The sequence below is a fragment of the Ovis aries genome, chromosome 2 (genome assembly GCF_016772045.2).
Source record: "Ovis aries strain OAR_USU_Benz2616 breed Rambouillet chromosome 2, ARS-UI_Ramb_v3.0, whole genome shotgun sequence".
In the NCBI taxonomy this organism is placed as follows: Eukaryota; Metazoa; Chordata; class Mammalia; order Artiodactyla; family Bovidae; genus Ovis; species Ovis aries.
Genome location: NC_056055.1, coordinates 64,211,996 through 64,226,453, shown reverse-complemented (window position 1 = coordinate 64,226,453; position 14,458 = coordinate 64,211,996). Strand labels below are relative to the sequence as shown.

At 38.1% G+C, this 14,458-nt stretch overlaps 1 non-coding gene across 1 annotated transcript; it reads right to left on the bottom strand.

Moving 5' to 3' along the window:
- Positions 1–14,077: 14,077 nt before the first annotated feature.
- LOC114113436 (small nucleolar RNA U13) lies at positions 14,078–14,182 on the bottom strand. Its single transcript, XR_003588470.1, has one exon. It is a non-coding gene; the product is annotated as a small nucleolar RNA U13 (small nucleolar RNA).
- Positions 14,183–14,458: the final 276 nt, after the last annotated feature.

The window sequence follows — 14,458 nt, the reverse complement described above, 5'->3', positions numbered from 1 at the left end:
CAGCGTCATAACAGTGGTGAGACACATGTGTTATCATTCTGCTTCTGGATGAAAGCCCTGTGACTCAGAAAAGTTTAGTAACTTGATCAAAGTTACAGAGACAACAGAAGCAGAGCCAGGCCTCAAACTCAGGTCTTCTGATGCCAAAGCCAGCATTCTTTCTTGTACACCACAACTGGCATCTGGAACCTTGTAAGAGTTTTATACTTTTTTCTGTTGTTTTTCTTTAGATAGGACCAGCTTTGAAAATCTTATTTTAAAAATAAAGTCACTTAGGTCATATTTTCCTTTTAATATGTTATACAACATGATATCTTATATGTATAATATGATAAAGAAAGAAGTATTATATAAGGCTCTATGTGCATACCTCTCCTAAATTGCTCTTGTCCTGAATTTGTGTAATCGAGGTTTGGGGATTGCATTCATTGCTGGGTGTCTTGCCAGTGATGTAGTCACAGGAGGCATATTGTGAAGATAAAAACTGCCTGTCTTTAAAATACTTTTTCAATCCACAAGGGCAGCTTCTGGTTGTTGACATCAGAGTAAGCACACTTATTTATTCCTCTCTCAAAGAAAGAACTTAAAATAATACTAGAAGAACAAAAAATATATATAGTCTACAAAGATGGAGAGAAATATAAGTGGTCATGGGTAGATGAGGATAGGGTAAACATGCTTTATTAAGTTTATGGCAGAGCAGAGAGGAGGAAGAGGGGAAAATAATACCCTAAAATATGAGAGAGGGGACTGCAAAGATGGAAGTCACTTAGTTCCATGAGGAACCCTAGCAAAGCTTTGGCCTCAGAACTGGAACCAGTTCAAGATGTCTAATAGCCAACTAGTAGGTGTTCTAGAAAGACAAAGTACTCATAATAGAGGGAGGGAATTGCTAAAGAAATAACTGCTTCAGAGCTAAAAGGAGATTTTAAACATTAAACAGTTCATAAGACACAAATCACATAAATTTTAAAAGGACCTGTATTTAGAGATACCGTTGTGAAATCTCAGAACGCTAAAGATTTAATGTGGGAATTTACATCTATGAACCATTACTAGAGCGCGTACTCTAGTAAAAAGATGACGAAAGTCAAGAAGGGAGAAGATGTAGGATTGTTTAATAAATAATTTAACTTTACCCCACAAGAGGTCTGGCCTTTACCATCAGCTTTTGGGAGATAATCTCTCAACTCCTGGAATGTCTTGCCTGATGAGGTATTATTGTCTTCCTGAGGGTTTTAGGACAGTCAAACTATAATACTATAATAGGTGTGATTAAGAGCAAGGCTTTAAGTCACACCTTGGGGGCCTGGGGATTAAAATTGGCCCTGAGGTCAGTAAATCATGTCCTATGTAATGGAGACTCTTAAGTGAACAGTGCAAAGAAATAAAGGAAAACCATAGAATGGGAAAGACTAGAGATCTCTTCAATAAAATTGGAGGTATCAAGGGAATATTGTGTGAAGATGGGCACAATAAAGGACAGAAATGGCAAGCACCTAACAGAAGCAGAAGAGATTAAGAAGAGGTGGCATGAATACAGAACTGTACAGAAAAGCTCTTAAAGACCCAGTTAATCATATGATGTGGTCACTCACCTAGAGTCAGATATCCAAGAGTGTGAAGTCAAGTGGGCCTTAGGAAACATTACTATGAACAAAGCTGATGGTGGTGATGGAATTCCAGCTGAGCAATTTCAAATCCTAAAAGATGATGCTGTTACAGTGTTGCACTCAATATGCCAGCAAATTAGGAAATCTCAGCAGTGGCCACAGGACTGGAAAAAGTCAGTTTTCATTTCAATCCCCCCAAAAAGCAATGCCAAAGAATGTTCAAACTACCTTACAATTTCATTCATTTCACATGCTAGCAACGTAATGCTCAAAATCCTTCAGGCTAGGCTTTAACAGTATGTGAACTGAGAATTTTCAGATGTACAAGCTGGGATTTAGAAAAGGCAGAGGACCCAGAGACGAAATTGCCAACATCCTTTGGATCATAGAGAATGTAAGAGAAATCTAGAAAAACATCTACTTTTGCTTCATTGACTGAGCCTTTTACTATGTGGATCACAACAAACTGGAAATTTCTTAAAGAGATGAGAATACTAGACCACCTTGCCTGTTTCCTGAGAAGTTTATATGCATGTCAAGAAGCAATAGTTAGAATCGGACAAGGAACAATGGACTGGCTCAAAATTGGGAAAGGAATACAAGGCTGTATATTGTCACCCTGCTTATTTAACTTAAATTCAGAGGACATCATGTGAAATGCTGGGCTGGATGAAGCACAAACTGAAATCAAGATTGCCTGGAGACTTAGCAACAATCTTAGATATGCAGATGATACTCCTCCAGGCAGGAGCAAAGAGGAACTAAAGAGCCTCTTGATGAAGGTGAAAGAGGAAAAGCTGGCTTAAAACTCACCATTTCAAAACCTAAGATCATGGCATCCAGTCCCATCACTTCATGGCAAATAGATGAGGAAAAAGTGGAAACAATGACAGATTTTATTTGCTTGAACTCCAGAATCACTGTAGATGGTGATTGCATCCAGGAAATTAAAGGACTCTCGCTCTTTGGAAGAACAGCTATGACAAACCTAGTTCACTTCAGTCGCTCAGTTGTGTCCAACTCTTTGTGACCGCATGGACTGCAGCACTCCTGACTTTCCTGTCCGTCACCAACTCCTGGAGCTTACTCAAACTCATGTCCGTCAAATAGGTGATGCCATCCAACCATCTCATCCTCTGTCACCCCCTTCTCCTCCTGCCTTCAATCTTTCCCAGCATCAGGGTCTTTTCCATTGAGTCAGTTCTTCTCATCAGGTGGCCAAAATATTGAAGCTCCAGCTTCAGCATCAGTCCTTCCAATGAATATTCAGGACTGATTACCTTTAGGATGGACTGGTTGGATCTCTTTGCAGTCACAGAGTCTTCTCCAACACCACAGTTCAAAAGCATCAATTCTTTGGTGCTCAGCTTTCTTTATGGTCCAACTCCCACACCCATACATGACTACTGGAAAAACCATAGCTTTAACTAGATGGACCTTTGTTGGCAAAGTAATGTCTCTGCTTTTTAAAAATGCTCCTAGGATGGTCATAGCTTTTCTTCCAAGGAGCAAGCATCTTTTAATTTCATGGCTGCAGTCACCATCTGCAGTGATTTTGGGGCTCAAGCAAATAAAGTCTGTCACTGTTTCCATTGTTTCCCCATCTATTTGCCATGAAGTGATGGGACTGGATGCCATGATCTTAGTTTTCTGAATGTTGAGTTTTAAGCCAGCTTTTTCACTCTCCTCTTTCACTTTCATTAAGGGGTTCCTCAGTTCCTCTTCGCTTTCTGTCATAAGTGTCTGTATATCTGTGATTATTGATATTTCTCCCAGCAATCTTGATTCCAGCTTGTGCTTCATCCAGCCCGACATTTCAAATGATATACTCTGCATAGAAGTTAAATAAGCAGGGTGACAATATTCAGCCTTGTTGTACTTCTTTCCTGATTTGGAACCAGTCTGTTGTTCCATGTCCGGTTCTAACTTGCTTCTTGACCTGCATACAGATTTCTCAGGAGGCAGGTAAAGTGCTCTGGTATTCCCCTCTCTTTAAGAATTTTCCAGTTTGTTGAGATCCACACAGTCAAAGACTTTGGCAAAAGTAAGAATGTTAAGTAAGGGACTTCTTAGGTGTCTCAGTGGTGGAGGATCTGCCTGCCAATGCTGGAGATACAGGAGATGCAGATTTGATCCCATGGAGAAGAAGATGGCAACCCACTCCGGTATTCTTGCCTGGAAAATACCACGAACAGAGGGTGTGATGGGCTATAGTCCACAGGGTCACAAAGAGTTGGACATGTAAGAACAAGCTACAGATTAAAGGATATCTGGAACACATAAATTCAACAAAGGGCCTGTATCCAGAATATGTGAACTGATACAACTCAGTAAGAAAATGCAATTTAATAGAAAAATGGGCAAATAGACTCAATAACCGTTTTAAAACAGGAATATCCAATTGGTCAACAAACATATGATAAGGTGGACAATCTCATTAGTCAAAATAGAAATGCAAATTAAAAATGCAAAGAGATGTCCCTGCCCCTATATTTGCGTATATATACATTTGTGTGTGAAGATTGCTCAGTCCTTCACTCTTTTCAACCCCATGGACTATAGCTTTCCAGGCTTCTCTGTCCATGGAATTCTCCAGGCCAGAATATTGGATAGCTGTTCCCTTCTCCAGGGGATTTTCCTAACCCAGGGATTGAACTCAGGTCGCCCTCACTGCAGGTGGATTCTTTACCATCTGAGCCACCAGGGAAGCCCACATATGCCTCAGAATGGCTGAAATTAAGACAAAATAATGAGGATTGCCAAGGAAGTAGAGTACCTGGAACTCTTATACAGTTGCCAGTGGGAATGGAAACTAGTTTAACCAATTTAGAAAGGAGTTTGCTAATGGCTCAAGGGTAAAGAATCAGCCTGCAGTGCAGGAGCTGCAGGAGATGTGGGTTGGATCCATGGGTCAGGAAGATCCCCTGAAAGAGCAAATAGCAACCCACTCCAGTATTCTTGCCTGGAAAATTCCATGGATAGAGAAGCCTGGTGGGCTATAGTCCAGGGGATCACAAAGAGCTGGATGTAACTGAGCACACACAGCAGCTTGTGAGCTAGCAATTCCTCTCTTAGGTATATATGTCCAACAGAAGTCTATGCCCATTTGTGCCAGGAGACAGGTATAAAAAAGTTTATAACTTTATTCATAAGCTCAGCATAGGAACAAGCTAAATGTCATTAACAGGAGAATGTATTAATAAATGGTGATATACAGTAAAATACTATATAGCAATGAAATTGAACTACAAGTGGATGCTGTAGTATAAATGAATCTTATAAACATTATATTGAGCTTGAAAGGCTAATACAAAAAATATATACTGCATGATTTTATTTACTTAAATTCAAAAACAGGTTAGACTGTAATATTGAGTGATGTATTCTTAGATAACAAAAATGTGAAGGAGGAAAGCAAGTCAGGAGAGAGTTACATTTAAGAAAAAGGAAGTGAGCTATGACATAAAATGTATGGAGGGAGTTTGCTTCAGAATACATCTATGCTTTACATACTTTCTGAATGTGTGACATAATTTATACATGAAACCAAATGGGGGGAAAATATTTAAGTAAAAATGAATTCATAGTGTAATGAAATGAAATTGTAAGAGATCCAATAGAGAAACTAAAAATAGTGATATAATTGCTGAAAAATGAGAGGTATAGAGTCTTATAGTGAGCTAAAATCTTTCCTGCAGTTAAAGGAAATTAATAAGAAAATCTCCAAATTAATAAATGAATCATTTAGAAATAGGAACCAAAACAAACTGTAAAAGTATTGCTTTTTGTTTTGTATTTTCCATTTAAAAATAATATATAAATGTATGCTTATTAATTTTATAACCAAGAAAATCTATCACATTATATTTACATTGCTGTATTTTAAAAACACCTGTATGATTGGACACCAGACTATAACCAAATACATTTATTGGCTGTTAACTTAATTTGAAGAATTTAAATTTTTGAGTGAGTTATTTTCAGTTCAGTTCAGTCGCTCAGTCGTGTCCAACTCTCTGTGACCCCATGGACTTCAGCATGCCAGGCCTCCCTGTCTATCAGCAACTCCTGGAGCTTACTCAAACTCATGTCCATCACGTCGGTGGTGCCATCCAATCATCTCATCCTCTGTTGTCCCCTTCTCCTCCCACCTTCAATTGTTCCCAGCATCAGTCTTTTCCAGTGAGTCAGTTCTTTGCATCAAGTGGCCTAAATATTGGAGTTTCAGTTTCAGCATCAGTCCTACCAATGAATATTCAGGACTGATTACCTTTAGGATGGACTGGTTGGATCTCCTTGCAGTCTAAGGGACTCTCAAGAGTCTTCTCCAACACCACAGTTCAAAAGCATCAATTCTTCGGCGCTCAGCTTTCTTTATAGTTCAACTCTCATATCCGTACATGACTACTGGAAAAACTATAGCTTTGACTAGACGGACCTTTGTTGGCAAAATAGTGTCTCTGCTTTTTAATATACTGTCTAGGTTGGTCATAGCTTTTCTTCCAAGGAGCGAGTGTCTTTTAATTTCATGGCTGCAGTCACCATCGGCAGTGATTTTGGATCCCAAGATAGTAAAGTCTGTCACTGTTTCCATTGTTTCCCCATCTATTTGCTATGAAGTGATGGGACTGGATGCCATGATCTTAATTTTCTGACTGTTGAGTTTTAAGCCAACTTTTTCACTTACCTCTTTCACTTTCAGCAAGGAGCTCTTTAGTTCCTCTTCACTTTCTGCCATAAGGGTTGTGTCATCTGTATATCTGAGGTTATTGATACTTCTCCCGGCAATCTTGATTCCAGCTTGTGCTTCATCCTGCCTGGCATTTTGCCAGATGTACTCTGCATAGAAGTTAAATAACCAGGATGAAAATATACAGCTTTGACATACTCTTTTCATGATTTGGAACCGGTCTGTTGTTTCATGTCCAGTTCTAACTGTTGCTTCCTGACCTGCATACACTTCTCAGGAAGCAGGTCAGGTGGTCCGGTATTCTCCTCTTTTGAAGAATTTTCCACAGTTTATTGTGATCCACACAGTCAAAGGCTTTGGTGTAGTCAATAAGCAAAAGTAGATGTTTTTCTGGAACTCTCTTGCTTTTTTGATGATCCAGCAGATGTTGGCGATTTGATCTCTGGTTCTTCTGCCTTTTCTAAATCTAGCTTGAACATCTGGAAGTTCACGGTTCAGGTACTGTTGAAGGCTGGCTTGGAGAATTTTGAGCATTACTTTGTTAGCGTGTGAGATGAGTGCAATTGTGTGGTAGGTTGAACATTCTTTCAGGTTATCAAAAATCCTTTAATTTCTCTGTGTAACTTTTCATATAACTTGTGAGAACTTTGAGAGGATGGAAATAATGAGAAAAGGATTTTTGTTTTCAAAGTCAAATCTCACTTTTTTAACAGTTATTTAGGACTGTGGTAGAAGAGTTTATATATTATAATTTTAAGTTGACTTTTTAATCTTTCCTTGCTTCATTACATTTTAAAGGCTCTTGTGCTAATAAATAACCATATTTGATGGCTTTCATAAGCAATTATCACCACTATCACCAACCAGAAACACAGAAGAAAATTGCTGTATCTCTTCAAAAACCCAGCATTATGGATGCTTCCAAGAAGCATCCTACAGGAACAATGTTCTCATTACCTGTCCCTTCATGGGTGTTGCAATGTATTTAGCTGGAAGTATATACCTCTTTTAGTGTCAGACATTCTCATTGTTTTATCCTAGAACTTTGTAATATTGAAGATAAGACATTATAGATTGTTTTATTTATCAGTTTAAGTGTATTTTGAGCTTACTGATGCACCATGCAAGAAAAAAATAATTTGCTTTTAATTTAGGGAACATATTTATTTTTTGATTCTTTGTTTGCACTTACATTTGTGGGTTCGTTTTTATTAAAAAGAAGTAGAATTAGCTTGAAAAAAGTGTGTAAAATATTCTTTCCAAAAATGCCTTATTAAAAAAAAGTTTTTAAAAAGTAGTATAAGATGGACAAATATTCTTCCAATACTAAAAGAAAAGAAATTTGAAAGCTGAGATTCTGCTCTATTAATTTTTCTAAAAATATGTATTAAATTCTGAGACCTTTAAATAGTGATACCATAATATTTATGATGAAATTAGAAATTTTGATAGAAGGGAAAAAAACTTTTGGGCCAAATTAGTAACTCTTTTTGCCAGCCAATGTAGAACTTATTGTTGTGAGAAATATGTTGTCTCAAGGAAGTTAAAAAGCACAATTATTCTTGTAAGTTTTCTTTCTATATTTGATTGTGTGCTTTACACTTGCTTTTTAGGGACGCATGTTGAGACATCTGGCTTCCTTAGTCTTAGATTTTTGAAACTATTTTGGCCTCATTTCAATTGTAAACTATCCAACCAATTGTAAAGTGTCAGTACTTTTGAGTATTTACAGTAAAAAGAATAAGGACACACACTGTACTCATTTATGACATGGATGGGAGCCATCCAAATGCCCACTCTCGTTTCTGGCAGGTCACTTTGCCTCTGGTTTTGTGTTGTGTTTCAGTTTAGGGAACTCACCTCTATTGTTGTCAAAATTTCAATCTACATTTCTGAAGAAGAATGGTAATCTTAGTTCACCTATGCTAAGAACACTGATTAGGTACTCTTTCTCTAAGAGTGTTGCACTTAAAGTATGAGATTTAGAAGGTAACTAGTTCTAGGCACAAAGGTCAGCCAATCTGTTTATAAAACAGGGTTGAGAAATAACCAGCTGTAAGCACTAAGTTCAACCTACCAGCATGTACTCTAAAATCAGTTCTGAGTCATCTGCCCTCTGTGTTTGGCACCCCTGTTTACAGCACATCTTGAGCCTTCTCATGTAGCAACGCTACTGATAAATAGCCTACCCTTTCTGACAGCATGGATGAGGAAAGGACAACCTGGTCTTGGTTGATAAAATGTTGATATATGTGGTGAAGGCAAAGTCTTGTGCAGTTATCTAAAATGCCTCTGTGTGTATGCATTTGTGTGTGAACACTTGCTTTATGTGCTATGTAATGATTCATGTTCTAGGAGGGTGTGTTTTTTTCTTTTAGAGAACTGGCAGCCAGCCCGCCCTCCCTCTTAGAAATGGGAAATTTCTTGAGCTAATTTAGACATACAGCCTATGTTTTTACACCACAAAGCTGCAACTCTCTGTCCAGACAGCACTGCCAATTATCTGTGATATTTCTACTCAGTATAGACTTTAAAAAAAGCCAGATATTTTTATTAGCCTGTTTTGCATATAGGCTTTTAGGATAATTGTATATTAATATCACTTTTAAAGCAGAAAGGAGTTATTTAAAGAGATGACCTGATTGTCTTGATAAAGAAAATAACATAGTTACAATCCTTTTTCTGAAAATTTGCCCTTGGGTTTGATTGCAGGCTGGAAGGTGAAAACTTTTGGATTAAATTCCAAACTCTAGAACAATAGGATTTAGGCCAAATAATTTACTCTTTCTATATCTTTGTTTTCCAATCTGTTACATAAGAATCAAAGCATTTACTATCTCCTTACAGGGAAATAAAGCATTGGTAAATAAAAATGCATTTGCTGTGTTTAAAGGGCTAAGCCATGCACCATTTTTCGGTGTGCTCCTTCTTTCTGGCACCAGAGACTCCCTTGTGGTCATCATATTTCTCATTGGCAAGAAAAAAGCATATCACTGTGATGAGAATCCAGAGAGAAATTCTGTGCCATGCACAGCTTAGTTATCCAAGAAACAGGCAAAATTAAGACAGATTTTGTGAAAATTCTGTTTTGTGTTTTCTGAACTAGGAGAAGGCACAATTTTCTCAGAGGACAGAAACATGCAGAAATGGGCTAGAATGACCTGTTAGGAGAATCACAAATAGAGATTGGAAGGTGGTAGCATTTACTTCTTTGAGGATCTTTTAAACAAGCAAATAAAAACATTTAAAAAAATAGTTTATAAAGACAGGAGGATTGTTTTTTGTCACTTTTTAAGAGGTTATTTTAATTGACAGTGTGCTTGAGTGAGTTATTGGGCCTGCCACCGATTGATTTAGGGTGTCAGTCTCTGTGCCAAGCTGATAACTATGTGTTAGGAACTCAAAAATGAATAATAAACAATTTTTTGCCCTCAAGGTCTTCTTAACCTCCCTGAGAGAGAAATACAAATAATTACAATAAGATGTGATAAGTGCTAGACTAGTAACAAAAACCTGTGCTGTGATTACAAATTTTGCCTGGGGTGTTTGGGACTGAAAAGGTAGTGTCTGCATTTGACCTTGGAGAGTGAGAGGCAGTTAGGTAGAGGAGGCCATTTCACTCAGAGGGCCGAGCATGTAAAGAGGCCTGGAGAAGTGAACGTCAGTGGAGCCTGCGGGTATGTTAGAGAGAGGAAAGTAAGTGTTTGAAGGTCAGAAGCCCCAGGTTTGATAACTTTGCTGGGTAGTCATTCGCTGACTCTATGATTTAGGGCACATTGCTGAGCCTCTCTGAGCCTCAGTTGCTACATCTATAATATGGGGACATTATTATGTATCCTGAAGGATTCTTGTGAATGAAATGAACCAATAAATCTGAAGGACCTGGAACTGTACAAGGAGTTAATGTTCAGTAAGTGGTCACTATTGTTTCATCTTTTTAAATGAGCTGCAGCTGCTGCCTTGGAACTGCAAATTGTTCAAAATATCATGGGCTTATCTTGGGAGGGGATTCTCAACATAAATCATCCATAAAATGTAAATAATACCTACTTTCAGGGTTGTTTTGAAGATCCAGAGTTAATATTAAACACAGGTCCAATAATAGTACTCAATAAACAGTAGTTAAAAATTATGATGACACTTCTCTCTCTCAAAGGCCAAAATATATGTATATTTCCACACTCATACTGAAGAAATTGTGAATTTTCATTTGCACACAGAATTGTAAATTTTTGTCGTTTAGCACCTTCTGCTAAACCAGAGGCAGAAAATCATTTTTTTGTGTTTTATAGAAAATTACTTTTGACAGTATGTTATTTATCCACCATAGGCAATGTGTTATATTAATGAATATTTCTATGTTAACTGGTATAGTCATCAAACCATGTTTGCTTTTCCATTTCTGTGCCTCAATGCTTGTCACAGTACCAGGCACTCAGTAAATGCTTAGAGAAATACTTGCTACATGAATTAGTGGGTAACTCTCTAGCTAATCTCTCAAACATAAATATATATTTTAATGGAGTAAAAGTTTTAGGTCTTGAAATTGCCTTTTGAAAACAAGTTTCCCAAACCATCTGAACAATTGAACACACAGAAATACGTATTCTATCAGCTTTGTGGAGAGGATCATGCCGCTCCAAAATCTTTGTTTGCCTGAAAGTTGCATTGGTCCAACCTGTAATTATAATTGTAAACAGTTATTATGTCCATGATTATTATTATGACATTCCTAATGAGCATTTTTGTAGAGGTCAACCTGTTATATCAATAAACCAGGACTAGAATATCTTATGTGTTCATATTTCTTCTTTCTAATACTATATTTACACACCAGAAATGGTAGAAAAATCCAGGACTTTTTTTTAGCTGCTCCTTGTGGCATGTGGGATCTTAGTTCCCTAACCATGGCTCCTGCAGTGGAAGCACAGTGTCTTAACCACTGGACCGCCAGGCAAGTCCAGTCCAGCACTTCTTAAGTTTCCCAAGGAAACTTTCTTACCTTTTACTCTACCCAGTTACATAATGCTTTTGAAATGTTACATTTCCAGTGTTCTTTCCATTTTTTTTATTAGCCAAGTTTTATTATTTTTAATTTATTTAAAAAGATTTTTACTGAAATGTTCTTTCCAGTTTAATTATGATGCTGGGAGGGATGGGGGCAGGAGAGGAAGGGGACGACCAAGGATGAGATGGCTGGATGGCATCACTGACTCGATGGACACGAGTCTGAGTGAACTCCGGGAGTTGGTGATGGACAGAGAGGCCTGGCGTGCTGCGATTCATGGGGTCGTAAAGAGTCCGACACGACTGAGCGACTGAACTGAACTGATTGATAATAATGGAAATGGTTGCATGTATCCTGGCTCAAGTTGACCCTTATACTCTGACTTAAAAATGCTGGTTTGTAAGGGAAAAACCAGCATGGATCCATAAGAATTTCCTTACTCCACATTAAGCAGCTATAGCCTCAGAGTACCAATTATCTCTCCCACTAACTTCTAAACAGAACTGGACCCAAGTCCCGTTGTTGCAGGAAGGCGGGCCCCTTCCAGGGCCCGACACTGGGCTCTTGTCTAACACTAGGAAATGAATTGTCTGAGGAGACACATGTGCTGACAAAGCAAGAGATTTTAGTGGGAAAGGGCACCCGGGTGGAGAGCAATAGGGTAAGGGAACCCAGGAAAACTGCTCTGCTGCATGGCTCGAAGTCTCAGGTTTAATGGTGATGGGATTAGTTTCCAGGTGGTCTTTGCCCAATCATTCTAATTCAGTCTTTCCTGGTGGCACACGCATCGCTCAGCCAAGATGGATGCTAGCGAGAGGGATTCTGGGAAGTGGACGGACACGACACGCAGTGTCTCCTTTCGACCTTTCCCAAACTCTTCCGGTTGGTGGTGGTTTATTAGTTCCATATTCCTTATCAGGATCTCCTGTCATAAAACTGCTCATGCAAATAGTTACTATGGTGCCTGGCCAGGGTGGGCGGTTTCAATCAGTGTGCTTCCCCTAACAATGTAGCCACACAAAGTCACTTTTGTCTTACTTTCTGAAGGGCTACAAGGAAGAGAATTCACAACTTGCCTTGAAAATATATCTGTTCTTTAAGAACATTATTGGTTTCACATTCTGAAAAAATTATAATATTACAAATTTATCTAGGTTCTCTTATTTGTTTAGTAAAAAAGGAAAGAAAACGTATTTAACTGGCACTTTTTTGGTTGTAATCAGTTCTTTGGCCTAGATTTAGAATCCTTTGGCTGATAGAGACTTTGAAAAGCTCTTCATTTATAAATTTGGAAACTAAGGAGATCAACTGGAAATTTATACTCTGGAGTTTTAAGATACTCTCTAGCTTGTTCCTTCCTGGAGAAGGAAAAGGCACCCCACTCCAGTACTCTTGCCTGGAAATCCCATGGACGGAGAAGCCTGGTAGACTACCGTCTGTAGGGTCGCAAAGAGTCTGACACGACTGAGCGACTTCATTTTCACTTTCACTAGCTTGTTCACAAATTTGTCCTTACTTTGAGTTATGACATTCGATATTTTATGTGATGCTTTTAGGATTCAGAGCCATCACCAATCTGAGTCCTACATTTTAAATTGTTCTTTTCAACACTGCCATTTATTCACTGAGCAACTACAGTTAGGTAGAACATCTAAAACTGCCTTTTTTATAGGCAAAAAAAAAAAAAAAAAAAAAGACAACCCAGTGTTCAATCTCAAAAGTACTTACCGAGGATCTACCCTGTGAAAAGTAAAGGTTTGGCACAGGGCGGCGGCCACAGCGCAGACCCGACCTCACTCTCTCACAGTTCGCTCCGCGCCCTCTGCAACCATGTGTGACAAACCTGATATGGCTGAAATTGAAAAGTTCGATAAGTCGAAATTGAAGAAAACGGAAGCGCAAGAGAAAAATCCACTGCCTTCGAAAGAAACGATTGAACAGGAGAAGCAAGCAGGCGAGTCGTAATGAAGCATGCGCCGCCAGTATGTACTGTACATTCCACAAGCATTGCCTTCTTATTTTATTTCTTTTAGCTGTTTAACTTTTAAGATGCAAAGAGGCTGGATCGAGTTTAAATCACTGTGCTACCCCCTTTCATATCAAAGAATGGAGAACTACTGACAAAGTAGGCCGCGCCTGCCTCTCCCATCTGCCTGTGTGGCCGGCAGGGAAGGAAAAGAACTTGCATGTTGGTGAAGGAGGAAGCTGGGTGGGAGGACTGTGAAATCTAGAGTAAAAAGCTGGTCCAAGGTGTTCTGGGAGCTGTAAAATGCAGTTTAATCAGACTGCCATTTTTTTTTGTTGTTCAAATTATTTTAATTATTGGAATGCACAACTTTTTAAATATGCAAATAAAAAGTTTTAAAACCTGGAAAAAAAAAAAGGACAAAGGTTTGATTACGAAAGAACAGTAATCCAAGAGTAGAATACCAAACAACAGCTTTTCAAATATTCACTCTACAAATTTGGTGTAATCTTTTATTTGTAACTAATGTTTTTATGACACTTTATATGGCACACAAAATGCTTAAATAATATGGAAGTCTAGAAAATAAAAACTGAAAGTTCTTTCTTTATCACCTGTAGTAAATTGTGTTAACTTTTATTTTGTTCCAGACTGCTTTCTTTTTTTAAAAAAATTTTACATGTGAAATGAAATCTGCAGCAGTTTTTTCTACTCAGGATTATATCATAGACAATTCTCATACATACAGAATATTTTTGAAATCAAGAGGAGTCAGTCAATCTTTTTTTTTTTTTTTCCTACGTCAGACGGGTAATGTGCCGGTGTCATAACAAGGTTTGCAGGGAGGCACATGTCACGCAGCAGCGTGAACACCCAATCATCACACTCATGAACTACAAAAGGATCTACTCACTCAATCTTTTTAACAGTCACTTCCCACTATAAATGTCTTTTAATTGAGGAGTTTTCAAATTTAGTTTTATTGTGGTAATTTTCCCCAAACTTTAAAAGACTCCTTATAGTCACAAAACATGTTTATGTAAAATCTTTTAAAGAACAAAAGGAACATACAGTAACCACATGCTTTTAACACAGTGGGCTGAAAACAAAAGAAAAGTGATCATTCAAATGTTTTATCTCTTCTATACCAAATAAGAACCAGCTTAGAATTTCAAAAAACT